Here is a 14,234-nt window from a genome sequence, read left to right as displayed (position 1 = left end):
ACCGTAAATCACAAAAATCTAAAATCTGTAACTCAACTAAGTACTTAGGGACTACAATTACTAATAACTTGTCTCAGAGACAATGTTGTGGGAATAGCAAACGAAAAACTGCGATTTCGTGGCAGAACACTTGGAAAATGTAACAGGTTAGCTGGACTGCTTACACCATTCCTGTGTGCCCTCTTCTGGAGTATTACTGTGCGGTGAGCGATCCGCATGAGATAGGATCGACACCGAAAAAGGTCAAAGAAGGGTAGCCAGTTTTGTATTATCGCGAAATAAGGAAGTGAGTGCCACCGATATGATATTCGAATTGGTATGGCAGTCATTTAAACTAAGGCATTTATCGCTGCGGCAACACCTTCTCATGAAATCTGGATCACCAACTTTCTCCTCAGAATGTCAAAATATTGTTTGGCGGCCAAATACATAGGGAGAAATGATCATCATAATAAAATAACAGAAGTCAGAGCTCTCACGGAAAGATTTAAGTGTTCTTTCTCCTCGCGCGCTGTTAGAGAGTGAAACGGTAGAGAAGTAGATTGAAGGTCGCTCGATGATACCTCTGCCAGACACTTAATCCTGAATTGCAGTGTAATCATGCAGACGTAGATGCAGAAGTAGATGCGGATTTCGACTGACCACATTAGGACCCGCAGGGCCGCTCTTACACTGGACATGTACCGTACTCTTAAAAAGAATCTTACCGTATGCTTGTTGCTACTCCCGTGACATCTTCAGCTGTGCCACTTCAGCTGTGAACTGGTTTCTTCAGGAGCATGCAGTCTGTTTTACGACTAATTTTCCAGTCAGCTTTATTTGTTATTTAATTTCCTTGCAATAAACTTCGAAGTATTTAATGGGTCTATAGGTACTTGAGCACAGCTGTCGAAATGAAAGAAACTACATCCCTCTAATGTAACAAATATGACTCACAGAGTTGGAACGTCGAATACATCAATCACCACATTACGCATTTTATGGCAAAGCCTTCTAGGCCTTGAAGTCTACCGCAAATAGCGGAAATCAATAAGTACATCTGTTGGACATAAATAATAGTGGTAAATGAAATAAATGGTTCTTATTCTCCGTAGATCCTGTCGTTCCCATCGCTGGTGGGAGCAACAAGACAATATCAATCAGTTTAACGTTTCTAAACCATGTCTCATTATAAGCAGAAACAGAAGGACGGAAGAGAAAATAGTAGTTACAGCGACAGTAGACCAAGTGTAAAGGAAGAGATCGCAGACTGTCGAAAGGGCTGTGCAGATCGGGGGGAGAGAGTGTGAGGCGACCGGGAGGGGGGCGAGGGGAAGTGGAGGGGTAGGTTAGACTTCTGCAGACAAGTTTGTGGAAGACGCAGCTATTGTGATACAAGGCGGACCATTTACTGCACCGGCCGCGGTGGCCGAGCGGTTGTAGGCGCTTCAGTCCGGAACTGCGTGACTGCTACGGTCGCAGGTTCGAATCCTGCCTCGGGCATGGATGTGTGTGATGTCCTTAGGTTAGTTAGGTTTAAGTAGTTCTAAGTTGTAGGGGACTGATGACCTCAGAAGTTAACTCCCATAGTGCTCAGAGCCATTTGAACCATTTTTGAACCATTTACTGCCTTCTCAAACTAGAAAGACGAGAAATTTCCCTAAGGTTTTTGGGGAGAGAGTGCCAAAGTCAGGCTCCTAGCACACAAAGATGTCTTCTTTACGTTGTTACGTGTGAGACAGTGTATTTGCTGCTTCTTAATGGTCACACCTTTTCTTCTGACTCCAAGACTCTCACTTTTCTTCCTTTCTCGCTCTCTCTCTCTCTCTCTTTTTCTGTTTTTTTTTTCTTTTTTGCTAGTAACTTTACAACTGGTGTCTTCTATACCGATGTTGTTTTATCCGTGAAAGATTCCCCTTTGATACCAGAAATACACTCCTGGAAATTGAAATAAGAACACCGTGAATTCATTGTCCCAGGAAGGGGAAACTTTATTGACACATTCCTGGGGTCAGATACATCACATGATCACACTGACAGAACCACAGGCACATAGACACAGGCAACAGAGCATGCACAATGTCGGCACTAGTACAGTGTATATCCACCTTTCGCAGCAATGCAGGCTGCTATTCTCCCATGGAGACGATCGTAGAGATGCTGGATGTAGTCCTGTGGAACGGCTTGCCATGCCATTTACACCTGGCGCCTCAGTTGGACCAGCGTTCGTGCTGGACGTGCAGACCGCGTGAGACGACGCTTCATCCAGTCCCAAACATGGTCAATGGGGGACAGATCCGGAGATCTTGCTGGCCAGGGTAGTTGACTTACACCTTCTAGAGCACGTTCGGAGGCACGGGATACATGCGGACGTGCATTGTCCTGTTGGAACAGCAAGTTCCCTTGCCGGTCTAGGAATGGTAGAACGATGGGTTCGATGACGGTTTGGATGTACCGTGCATTATTCAGTGTCCCCTCGACGATCACCAGAGGTGTACGGCCAGTGTAGGAGATCGCTCCCCACACCATGATGCCAGGTGTTGGCCCTGTGTGCCTCGGTCGTATGCAGTCCTGATTGTGGCGCTCACCCGCACGGCGCCAAACACGCATACGACCATCACTGGCACCGAGACAGAAGCGACTCTCATCGCTGAAGACGACACGTCTCCATTCGTCCCTCGATTCACGCCTGTCGCGACACCACTGGAGGCGGGCTGCACGATGTTGGGGCGTGAGCGGAAGACGGCCTAACGGTGTGCGGGACCGTAGCCCAGCTTCATGGAGACGGTTGCGAATGGTCCTCGCCGATACCCCAGGAGCAACAGTGTCCGTAATTTGCTGGGAAGTGGCGGTGCGGTCCCCTACGGCACTGCGTAGGATCCTACGGTCTTGGCGTGCATCCGTGCGTCGCTGCGGTCCGGTCCCAGGTCGACGGGCACGTGCACCTTCCGCCGACCACTGGCGACAACATCGATGTACTGTGGAGACCTCACGCCCCACGTGTTGAGCAATTCGGCGGTACGTGCACCCGGCCTCCCGCATGCCCACTATACGCCCTCGCCCAGAGTCCGTCAACTGCACATACGGTTCACGTCCACGCTGTCGCGGCATGCTACCAGTGTTAAAGACTGCGATGGAGCTCCGTATGCCACGGAAAACTGGCTGACACTGACGGCGGCGGTGCACAAATGCTGCGCAGCTAGCGCCATTCGACGGCCAACACCGCGGTTCCTGGTGTGTCCGCTGTGCCGTGCGTGTGATCATTGCTTGTACAGCCATCTCGCAGTGTCCGGAGCAAGTATGGTCGGTCTGATACACCGGTGTCAATGTGTTCTTTTTTCCATTTCCAGAAGTGTAAATAAATGTTTCTCAGTTTAGCCACGACTCCAAAGAAAGCAGTATAGGCGCCGTACTGCACAACTGGTTCTTCCTTCCCTCTCGAGACCGAAAAAGTTAAGGTAACTATTTCCTGTAACCCCACCACTTCACCATTCGTATGGCTCACCCACATGCAGTATATTTGTAATACGTAATGAATGTCATTGCATAAAACAAAAGTAAAACTAGTAATTGTTAATATCTAGTTTTATAACCCACTCCACAGCTGTGGCGTTGGCTTTCATAAAATCATTCGACGTGCCCTTATAACATTGAACGACACACTTTTCTACGTCTCGTCAATTATTTCAGCGCACCACAGTCACGGGTCGGAGGCTCCACTATACCCTACTTACAGAGAGAGTAAGAGCGCCGACCACATCTAGGAAGGATTCTGTTAATTTGGGCCTCAGTTTCGTGTCAAGTTCCGTACTCGCAGTACCACAGTTCTATTTCTCTTTGGTAATTTCCGATGTGTCGACATTTATTGCTCCAGAGATCTCTCGCTTAAGTGTTACTTGTAGCCAGCTGTTCAATGCACAGTAGTGCCGGCTGTCCCGAAGGAAGGCAGTTGTACCGTGGCGAGTGGGTAGTACCTTTTTGTCTCGTATATTGTGGCTGTCTCTAAAGAGGGAGTCAGTTCTGCGAATCTGCAGTGGATAGACATGGCTTAGCAGGGAAGGCGGTAGACAGTAGTTGGTTGGATCGTACCAGTATTCATGTGCATCGAAGAGGCTGGTATGAGAGCTATTACACCACACTGAAGCACAATACTCTGCGGCCGAAAAAGCCAGTTGAAGAGCCTGTCTACTCGAAGTGTTCATTGAAGCCACCCAGGTTGTGCCACACAGACTCTGAATGATGTTGCAGCGAGTTTGTACCTTGGCTGATGTGTTTTCCAGATGATTTTTATAAGACAGAGTGCGGTCGAGTTTGATGCCAAGATACTTGGGGTACTTGTTGTGACGGATAATACTGCCATCAGATGGCACATTGAACTCACAAGCGGACCACGGATTTACTTAAAACTTTGTACACCTTTAGTAGACCATTAAAGCAACATAGTTTGCAATTAGTGAGGTGCACTGCCCTGGCAAATTCCGGAGAAAATCGCAAGAGAAATTTTACTCGCCTATTATGATGTACATGTGCGTAGGGGCCGGGTGTAAGAAGTCGTTATGGTCAAACGGTTGCCGGCACGGTTGCTCAGCGTGTTTGGTCAGAGAGTGAGCTGGCCTCTGGAAAAAAAAAAAAAACATACTGCTTGCATGGATCAACAACGAACTTCAACGGATGTTTTACTACGACCGCCCCGAACAAACGCAACGAACCAAATGAGATAAACCAAAGAAAAAAAGCTAAAGGAAAAAAGGAAATGGATAGCGTTCGTATCCTACTAGCATTAACTATTTAAAAATAGATATTAAACTATAATTTTTTCATCACTGGTCACATTATTTATGACATTTGAGGGGTAATGTAACGAGAAAACGCACGTGCAATTTCATGAAGATGTAGTGACTTTCATATGTTATTTGACTATCTACTATTTTTAATTAAATTTTCAAAGACAAGGAAAAGGCCTGGAAAGACCAAGTCGGACCCTGAGAAATAATGATGCGACAGTCGTTATTCAGTAATATAGTAACTCACAATGTACCAGACCACAAGAGTAATGTAGAATTACTCGTCGCATGTGCGCACAACATCACATGTTGCAGGATGGTATTTGTCGTACCGACGTGGAAATCATAAATTGAAACGGCATCTACTACATCGCATGGATGCAGTTTTTCCGCACTTAAAGGGAATGTTCAGAATTTCTAAGGAAATACACATGTCGCTGACAGAAATTTCTATTTCTCCCAATAGTTTAATACAGATTAAAATTTAAGTCTGAGCAGGAGTCCAGCCTTCGTCTAATACACGTACGTCTTATAATGTTCTAACGCCAACCACTTCTTTTATCTCATTTTGTTCGTTTTTGTTGGTTGCAATTGTTCGGGGCGGTCGTCCCATGCCACCTGTCCAGGTTCATCGCATTATCTCCGTTCACTCAGTTTTTTTTTTTTTTTTATTGCAGAGGACAGATAAGCCCCCAACAGAATACGCTGAGATACCGTGCCCGTTTCCACTCTGACGTCACATACCTACGCACACATACGTATCTACATCTACATCTACATGGATTCTGGGCAAATCACATTTAAGTGTCTGACAGAGGGTTCATCGATGGCATGTGATAGACGCGTAAAACTTGTGGTTTTCCCGGTAATTTTCCAGAGCAGTACACCATATTAGTTGCGCGCTATGTTGTTTTTGGGGCCTACTAAAAGTGTGCATAGTCTGAACTAAATCCGTGCCTCCCCTGGCCAGTGTTAGCTGGCTTTGTTGTTGACGTGAAGCACACAAACCTCGTCCTTACTGGTGCTGGGCTTCAGTCTCCATTTTCTGAAAAATGAGTTGAGGACCGCTGCGTCCTATGTTAGTGTTCCCTCTGAGTAACCATGGTGTTTTGGTTGACAGAACAGAGGGACTACATCTGCACAGCAGAATTTCCTTGCAGACGTTTTTCAAAGGTCAGAAGTACACTACAGGCCATTAAAACTGCTACACAAACAAGAAATGCGGATGATAAATGGGTATTCATTGGACAAATATATTATATTAGAACTGACATGTGATTACATTTTCACGCAATTCGGGTGCATAGATCCTGAGAAATCAGTACCCAGGACAACAACCTCTGGCCCTAATAACGGCCCTGATACGCCTGGGCATTGAGTCAAACACAGATTGGATGGTGGGTACACGTACAGCTGCCCATGCAGCTTTAACACGATACCACAGTTCATCAAGAGTAGTGACTGGCGTATTATGCCGAGCCAGTTGCTCGGCCACCATTGACCAGACGTTTTCAATTGGTGAGAGATCTGGAGGATGTGCTGGCCAGGGCAGCAGTCGAGCATTTTCTGTATCCAGAAAAGTCTGTACAGGACCTGCAACATGCGGTAGTGCATTATCCTGATAAAATGTAGGGTTTCGCAGGGATCGAATGAAGGGTAGAGCCACGGGTTGTAACACATCTGAAATGTAACGTCCACTGTTCAAAGTGCCGTCAATGCGAACAAGAGGTGACCGAGACGTGAAACCAATGGCACCCCATACCATCACGCAGGGTGATACGCCAGTATAGCGATGACGAATAAACGCTTCAAATGTGAGTTTATCGCGATGTCGCCAAACACGGATGCGACCATCATGATACTGTAAACAGAACCTGGATTCATCCGAGAAAATGACGTTTTGCGATTCGTGCACCCAGGTTCGTCGTCGAGTACACCATTGCAGGCGCTCCTGTCTGTGATGCAGCGTCAAAGGTTACCGCAGATACCGTCTCCGTCCGAACTGTTCGTGCAGATGGTTGTTGTCTTGCAAACGTCCCCATCTGTTGACTCAAGGATCGAGACGTGGCTGTACGATCCGTTACAGCCATGCGGATAAGATGCCTGTCATCTCGACTGCTAGTGATACGAGACCGTTGCGATCCAGGACGGCGTTCCGTATTATCACCCTGAACCCACAGATTCCATTTTCTGCTAACAGTCATTGGATCTCAATCAACGCGAGCAGTAATGTCGCGATACGATAAACCGCAATCGTGATAGGCTACAATCCGACCTTTAATTGAAGTCGGAAACGTGATGGTACGCATTTCTCCTCCTTAAACGTGGCATCACAACAACGTTTCACCAGGCGACGCCGGTCAACTGCTGTTTGTGTATGAGAAATCAGTTGGAAAGTTTCCTCTTGTCAGCACGCTGTAGGTGTTCCCACCGTTGCCAACCTTCTGTGAATGCTCTGAAAAGCTAATCATTTGCGTATCACAGCATCTTCTTCCTGTCGGTTAAATTTCGTGTCTGTAGCACGTCATCTTCGTGGTGTAGCAATTTTAATGGACAGTAGTGTATAAAGGCTGAACAGGATAGGTACGAGAAATGAGCTCTGTGGCAGCCCATTATTTAGCTTCCTTATTGACCTTCTTATTCACCCAAGCAAAACTGAAAGTGTCGAGTATTTATAAAGTTATTAATAAGAAATGCTGTTGTGCGGGATTCAATTATTTTCAGTAATTTGTAAATCATGCCTTAGCTTCACACCATGTCATATGCTACTGTAAGGTCGATAAAGGCCAGAAATCTATTCTTTAGTCTTTTAGTCATCTAAGCCTTCAGTTCTTTTCATTTAGTTATCTAATCCTTCGCTTTCTCTCACCCTGTACCACCTTAATGAATCGACACACAGCTCTTTCTCCTCACCGTAGGTATCTCGCTGATATCGTCACCTAAAGCATTTCTTGTAGCACGTTGGAGGTGCAGGAAGGCCGTCTGTGTGTCTATAATTTGGGAGAGAGAGTAGGTAACCTGTTTTAAGTAAAGGATGTCAAATGAAACACCTTTCAGCTGTCAGTTTTCAACCTTACTTTATTAGGCAACCAATTCCAGCGTTTTACGACGCCATCATCAGGCCCCTGACCGACGTGTAGGTATAATCTACCTCGCCTCTAAACGAAACAGGGGCCAAAAATAGAAGTATTTGCAAATATTTTCTACAGTGACTACTTCGACCTTCACCCGAGGACTCAAGATGGCGCAGTAAAACCCTGAAACTGGTGCCTAATAAAATAAGGTTGAAAATTAACGGCTAAAAGGTGTTTAATTCGACATCCTCTATCGAACAGCCAAGTCCCCCGACCATCGCTAAAAAGATGGACATACAGAGACTGTTTTAAGTAAATCCCAGATGCATTTATTAACGAACACAATAAAACCGTTTGCAAGTAAACTGGTGAAACAATTCATCACAATAAGTTACTAAAAATCGATGGCATGGTTAAAACGGCGAGAAGAGAGAAGGGACTCAGATTTCACACAATTGCCGTCTGACAAGATTAACTTACACCAGAGATCTCGTGCATACTTCGTATAACTTCGCATCTGATTAATTTCTCACGGTGCAATGCAAAAACTCTCAATTTAGAATCTTTTTTGACCGTACTTATTAACATATTTTATTCTCCCTGTGTTAGCTTCTGCGGTCCACCTCTTGTTTAGCTGTTAACGAGAGAGTATATTTTCCTAAATCGAGACATTACGGACTACGCAGTTGCCCAGCTTCTTCCAATGGCATCAGCTATTTCCGAAAATGATTTCCCCTTTGCATATTAGAAGATAACTACTTGCCTTTTCTCCACAGTTCTTTCCTTCCCTTTGCAGCACGTTTTCCTGTTGCACGACATTCACGGCGTACCGAGCCCGTATACATGAGGGGCAATTTGCCACTGAAAGCCTTCCTTGCTGCAAGCGATTCGTCAGTCGCTTCTATGTTTTTTGTTGTTGTTGTCGTCTTCAGTCCTGTGACTGGTTTGATGCAGCTCTCCATGCTACTCTATCCTGTGCAAGCTTCTTCATCTCCCAGTACCTACTGCAGCCTACATCGTTCTGAATCTGCTTAGTGTATTCATCTCTTGGTCTCCCTCAACGATTTTTACCCTCCACGCTGCCCTCCAATGCTAAATTTGTGATCCCTTGATGCCTCAGAACATGTCCAACCATCCGATCCCGTCTTCTAGTCAAGTTGTGCCACAAGCTTCTCTTCTCCCCAATTCTGTTCAATACCTCGTCATTAGCTATGTGATCTACCCATCTAATCTTCAGCATTCTATTGTAGCACCACATTTCGAAAGCTTTTATTCTCTTCTTGTCTAAACTATTTATCGTCCACGTTTCACTTCCATCCATGGCTACACTCCATACAGATACTTTCAGAAACGATTTCCTGACATTTTATATCCTCTCTACTTTGACCATCATCAGTTATTTTGCTACCCCATAGCAAAACTCATTTACTACTTTAAGTTTCTCATTTCCTAATCCAATTCCCTCTGTATCACCCGACTTAATTCGACTACATTCCATTATCCTCGTTTTGCTTTTGTTGATGTTCATCTTCCTTTCAAGACACTGTCCATTCCGTTCAACTGCTCTTCCAAGTCGTTTGCTGTCTCTGACAAAATTACAATGTCATCGGCGAACCTCGAAGTTTTTATTTCTTCTCCATGGATTTTAAGACCTACTCCGAACTTTTCCTTTGTTTCCTTTACTGCTTGCTCAATATACAGATTGAATAACATCGGGGATAGGCTACAACCCTGTCTCACTCCCTTCTCAACCACTGCTTCCCTTTCACACCCCTCGACTCGTATGACTGCATCTGCTTTCTGTACAAATTATAAATAGCCTTTCGCTCCCTGTATTTTACCCTTGCCACCTTCAGAATTAGAAAGAGAGTATTCCAATCAACATTGTCAAAAGCTTTCTCTAAGTCTACAAGTGCTAGAAACGTAGATTCGCCTTTCCTTAATCTTTCTTCTAAGATACGTCATAGGGTCAGTATTGCCTCACGTGTTCCAACAATTTTACGGAATCCAAACTGATCTTCCCCGAGTTCGGCTTCTATCAGTTTTTCCATTCGTCTGTAAAGGTGTCGCGTTAGTATTTTGCAGCCGTGACTTATTAAACTGATAGTTCGGTAATTTTCACATCTGCTTCTATGTTTAGTGTTGTGTGAAGCTAGCTGGTATAGAATTTTTATCTACTTTTTGCAGAGGGCCAATTTAGTTGATCCCTTCATATGTACAGATTACGAAGGAAATCTCATACTGTTAGTTTACTGAATAATATCTCTGGTTGTGATCTTCAGTTGTAATAAATAAAATTTTTCTACATGAACAACTATGTATGAATAGTAAATTCTATGAGTGCATGTCAAGAAAATAGTAATTCTGACAAAGGAAGGACTGGTGTAGCTACTGTTGCTACAAGCACCTGGTACACAGCATAAATGTTGATTTGTTTCATTATGTTACTGTTGACAACAAATTTTGTCCGGTTAGAGGAGATCGTAATGAAAGGTGACAGGATTACAGTATCAAAATGAAATATTCTGCTCGTCGTTAAAATGTGCAGCAGGATGGAGGCGACACGCAAGTACGGTCAAATTGGCATCATGTGTGGCACATCCTTACACGTACGAACGATGTACCGCATGAGCGCCTCTTCTGCCCTACTCAGCACAGTATCCACATCTCTCACCCACTGATAACAGGCTGGTCGCAATCGACCGCTCACAGGCCACACACTACGGCTGGCGCACTTTGGCTCTGTGTTGGAGCACCACCGAATGACGTACCTCCATGCCTCATCAAAAGATTTCGTCATTAGCCGTCCTCCGTGATGTTGCAATATAATGACCAGTAGCCGGGATTTTTTAAAAATTTCGGCGTTGAAACCACTTTGCATGTTTTCGTTTTTTTTATCCGTTACCTAGAGTTATGCTCCTGATGACTATGAGAACGACAGGTTCAGGGTTAAAATCAGTTGATAGAAATAAGCAAGCGTCACACCGTCTTAGACATCATCTTTTTGACTCCAGAATCCCTCATTTAGTGTTTTTGACTTCTGAACGTTTAGGTACTTAAAATGTACTGCTTTTGGCCACATTAAAAAAACATATTATGAAAACGGAGTGACTATGCGCGAAACTTGTAATGACAAATGTGTCAAGCGTGATATCTACATATTAAGAGCGAAAGTTGAATTTATACGAAGTGCCAACTCTGACAATCGTTAGGACAATGAAAAAGTTATATACTACTGATTGTACATAACTGATTTCTATCCAGACAACTGAGAAGTATTCTGATACTGCAGAATTACGCTACTCATCGCTTTACCGCAAAAAATAACAATCCAATTACGCAATACACGCTCTATTGAGAACGTTCGAACTGCCAAGCAAACTGACTGAATATACGTGCCAATAATAACTTTTTTGGAAATTGATTTCTCCACAGAAGAAAACAGTAACCGGCCAATCTGAATAAAGTTACTTATTTACGCAAACAATGCCGTCACTGGTTTCAAACTGAAACGTCCCCTTAGAACAATTTATACACGACTGGTCTATATGCAACGTCCCCTTTGAAAAATTATACAAGACTGTGCTTAAACTGACACACAATAGTTTTAGCGCAACGCAATCTGACTTTCAATAATCCCTACAAAAGAATGGCCCTGACTAACATTAACCTATACCTTTCACAAATCACTTACCTCACAAAAATCTTCGTTACTCGAACTACTGCAACACAGCGAGCGCCACTTCTGCCAGCTAAATAAAAGATTCAAACTACTGAAGGCACTAACTACTGATAGGCATAGTTAGCAAATGAAAGATTTTAATAGAGAACAAACAATGTATTTACCTCACTAGTCATAATATATATGGTAGTCCATGACATCGAGTCTTACAAATTACAAAACTCCGCCATCTCTCTCCCCACGTCCACCACTGCTGGCGGCTCTCCTCCAACTGCGCAACGCTACGCGCTGTTAGCATCCAGCTGCCGCTGCCCAACACTACAGTGGCGAGTATTACAACAATGCAAACCAGCCACAGACTGCACACGGCACAGCCAGTGATTTTCATACAGAGCGCTACGTGGCGGCGGCGTTACCAATAAAAAATCCTAAACAGCCTACTTACAGAACCGACAGATTCATCTACAAACGGCTGTTCATGTTTACGTCCGCTGTTGTTTACATTAGTTGTTGGCTCATTTTTTTCCAACAACTAATGTAAACAACAGCTGACGTAAACATGAACAGCCGTTTGCAGATGACCCCGTCCCTTCGAAACCGGTAACGGTGCTAATTATTATTATTATCGCTGATTCTCCCTTAACAATAGGACTGAAACACGATAAGTCTTCATGATCTTTCTTCTCTCTCTTTCTTCTTTCTTCCCAAAAACATCTTGTATATAAACTGTGTTTTATTTTCCTCCCTTCTGTCCACATCTTTCCTGCTTTTTTTATTGCGTTATCAAGAATCAGCTTTGTACACAGTCATAGTATCAAAAATACCAGTTTTCGACCAACTGCCATTAATGCTGAGATACTATTTTCTATTTGTGACAACATAAGAATACAAATACAGCATTAGGTTTCTAACTAGCAGAACTGTAAGCAACAAAAACCATTTCTGGTACCTTATTAAATATTCGAACACCAGAGGGAAGCGTGGTTTGGCACACAGACTGTGTGCCGTCTACTGACGCCTGTCTGACAGGTTTCCTCCGTCGTGTTGCAGATGGATCAAGTCTACTTTTTTTGAGTCATCAGTCTTCTGACTGGTTTGGTGCGTCCGTCCAAGAATTCCTCTCCCGTGTCAACCTCTTCATCTCAAAGTAGCACTCGCAACCTACTCCTCAGTTATTTGCTGCATGTATTTCAATCTCTCGCTTCCTCTACAGTTTTTGCCCTCTACAACTCCCTATAATATCATGGAAGTCACTCCCTGATGTCTTAACAGACGTCCTGTCAAACTGTCCCTTCCCCTTGTCAGTGTTTTCCACATATTCCTTTCCTCTACGATTCTGTGCAGAACCTCCTCGTTCCTTACTTTCTTTCTCAAATTAAGAGCTATGTTTGATACCAACAGGCTTCTCTTGGGCAGAAATGTCCTTTTTTCCTGTGCAGTTTTTTACGTCCTCCTCGCTCCGTCCGTCATTGGTTACTTTGCTGTCCAGGTAGCCAGGTAGCGGAATTCCTGAACTTAATCTGGTTTTTGACCATCAATCCTAATGTTAAGTTCCTCGCTGTTCTCATTTCTATCAATTCTCATTACATTAGTTTTTCTTCGATTTACTCTCAATCCATATTCTGCACTCATTAGACTGTTAATTCCATTCAGCAGATCATGTAATTCTTCTTCGCTTTCACTCAGAATAGCAATGCCATCAGCCAATCGTATCATTGATATCCTTTCACTTTGAATTTTAATTCCACTCTAAGCGTTTCTTTTATTTCCATCATTGCTTTTTCGGTGTACAGATTGAACAGTAGGGGGCGAAAGAATACTTCCCCGTCTTACACCTTTTTTAATCCGATCACTTATTATTATTATTATTATTTCCTCTTGCCTCTTGTACATATTGTATATTACCAGTCTCTCCCTATAGCTTATCCCTATTTTTCTGAGAATTTAGAATATGTTGCACCATTTGGCATCGTCGAACAATTTTTCCAGGTCGACAAATTCTATGATCGTGTATTGATTTTTCTTAAGTCTTTCTTCTATTATCAACCGCAACATCAGAATTGCCTCTCTGGTGCCTTTACTTTCCCTAAAGCCAAATTGATCGTAATCCGACACATCCTCGGTTTTCTGTTCCATTCTTCTGTGCATCATTCTTGCCTAGGGAGAGGTAAAAGAGTACCGGGAACACAATAGCACGTGTTTTGTAAAAAATATTAGTAAGATGACAAAAAATTGATAACATCAAAGCAATTGAAAGTGGTGATCTATGAAGCAAATCACAAAACACTGAAATATTTGCAAGAATAATATGCGAGGCCGTACTTGCTGACAGTTAAACTTAATAACAGTACATGGCAGCAGTCTTGGAACATCAGGAATGTTAGAATATTAGGGAACAGTACAAAGCCAGTAATAAAAATCCGATGTTATTATGTTCATAAATTTATATTTAAAGGCAATGGATCATAGTCAAAGGTTAAGCCCACTCATTACGGATGTTTAGAATCTGTGACTGTTTATTCAAAATAAACGCAGAAAACAGCACCCTATCAGTTTCTGGAAATATTTATTCCATAATCCCTCCCCTCCCAATCCTACTCAGCAATGTACCCCCCCCCCCCCCACCCGCCACCCCTATCTTCCTATAGTCATCTTACATCCCAACAACATTGATGTCCATGTTAATATCGTACCACAGTATAAGTCCAGTACTAT

The sequence above is a fragment of the Schistocerca gregaria genome, chromosome 6 (genome assembly GCF_023897955.1).
Source record: "Schistocerca gregaria isolate iqSchGreg1 chromosome 6, iqSchGreg1.2, whole genome shotgun sequence".
Lineage (NCBI taxonomy): Eukaryota > Metazoa > Arthropoda > Insecta > Orthoptera > Acrididae > Schistocerca > Schistocerca gregaria.
Note: the sequence above shows the minus strand (reverse complement) of the source record.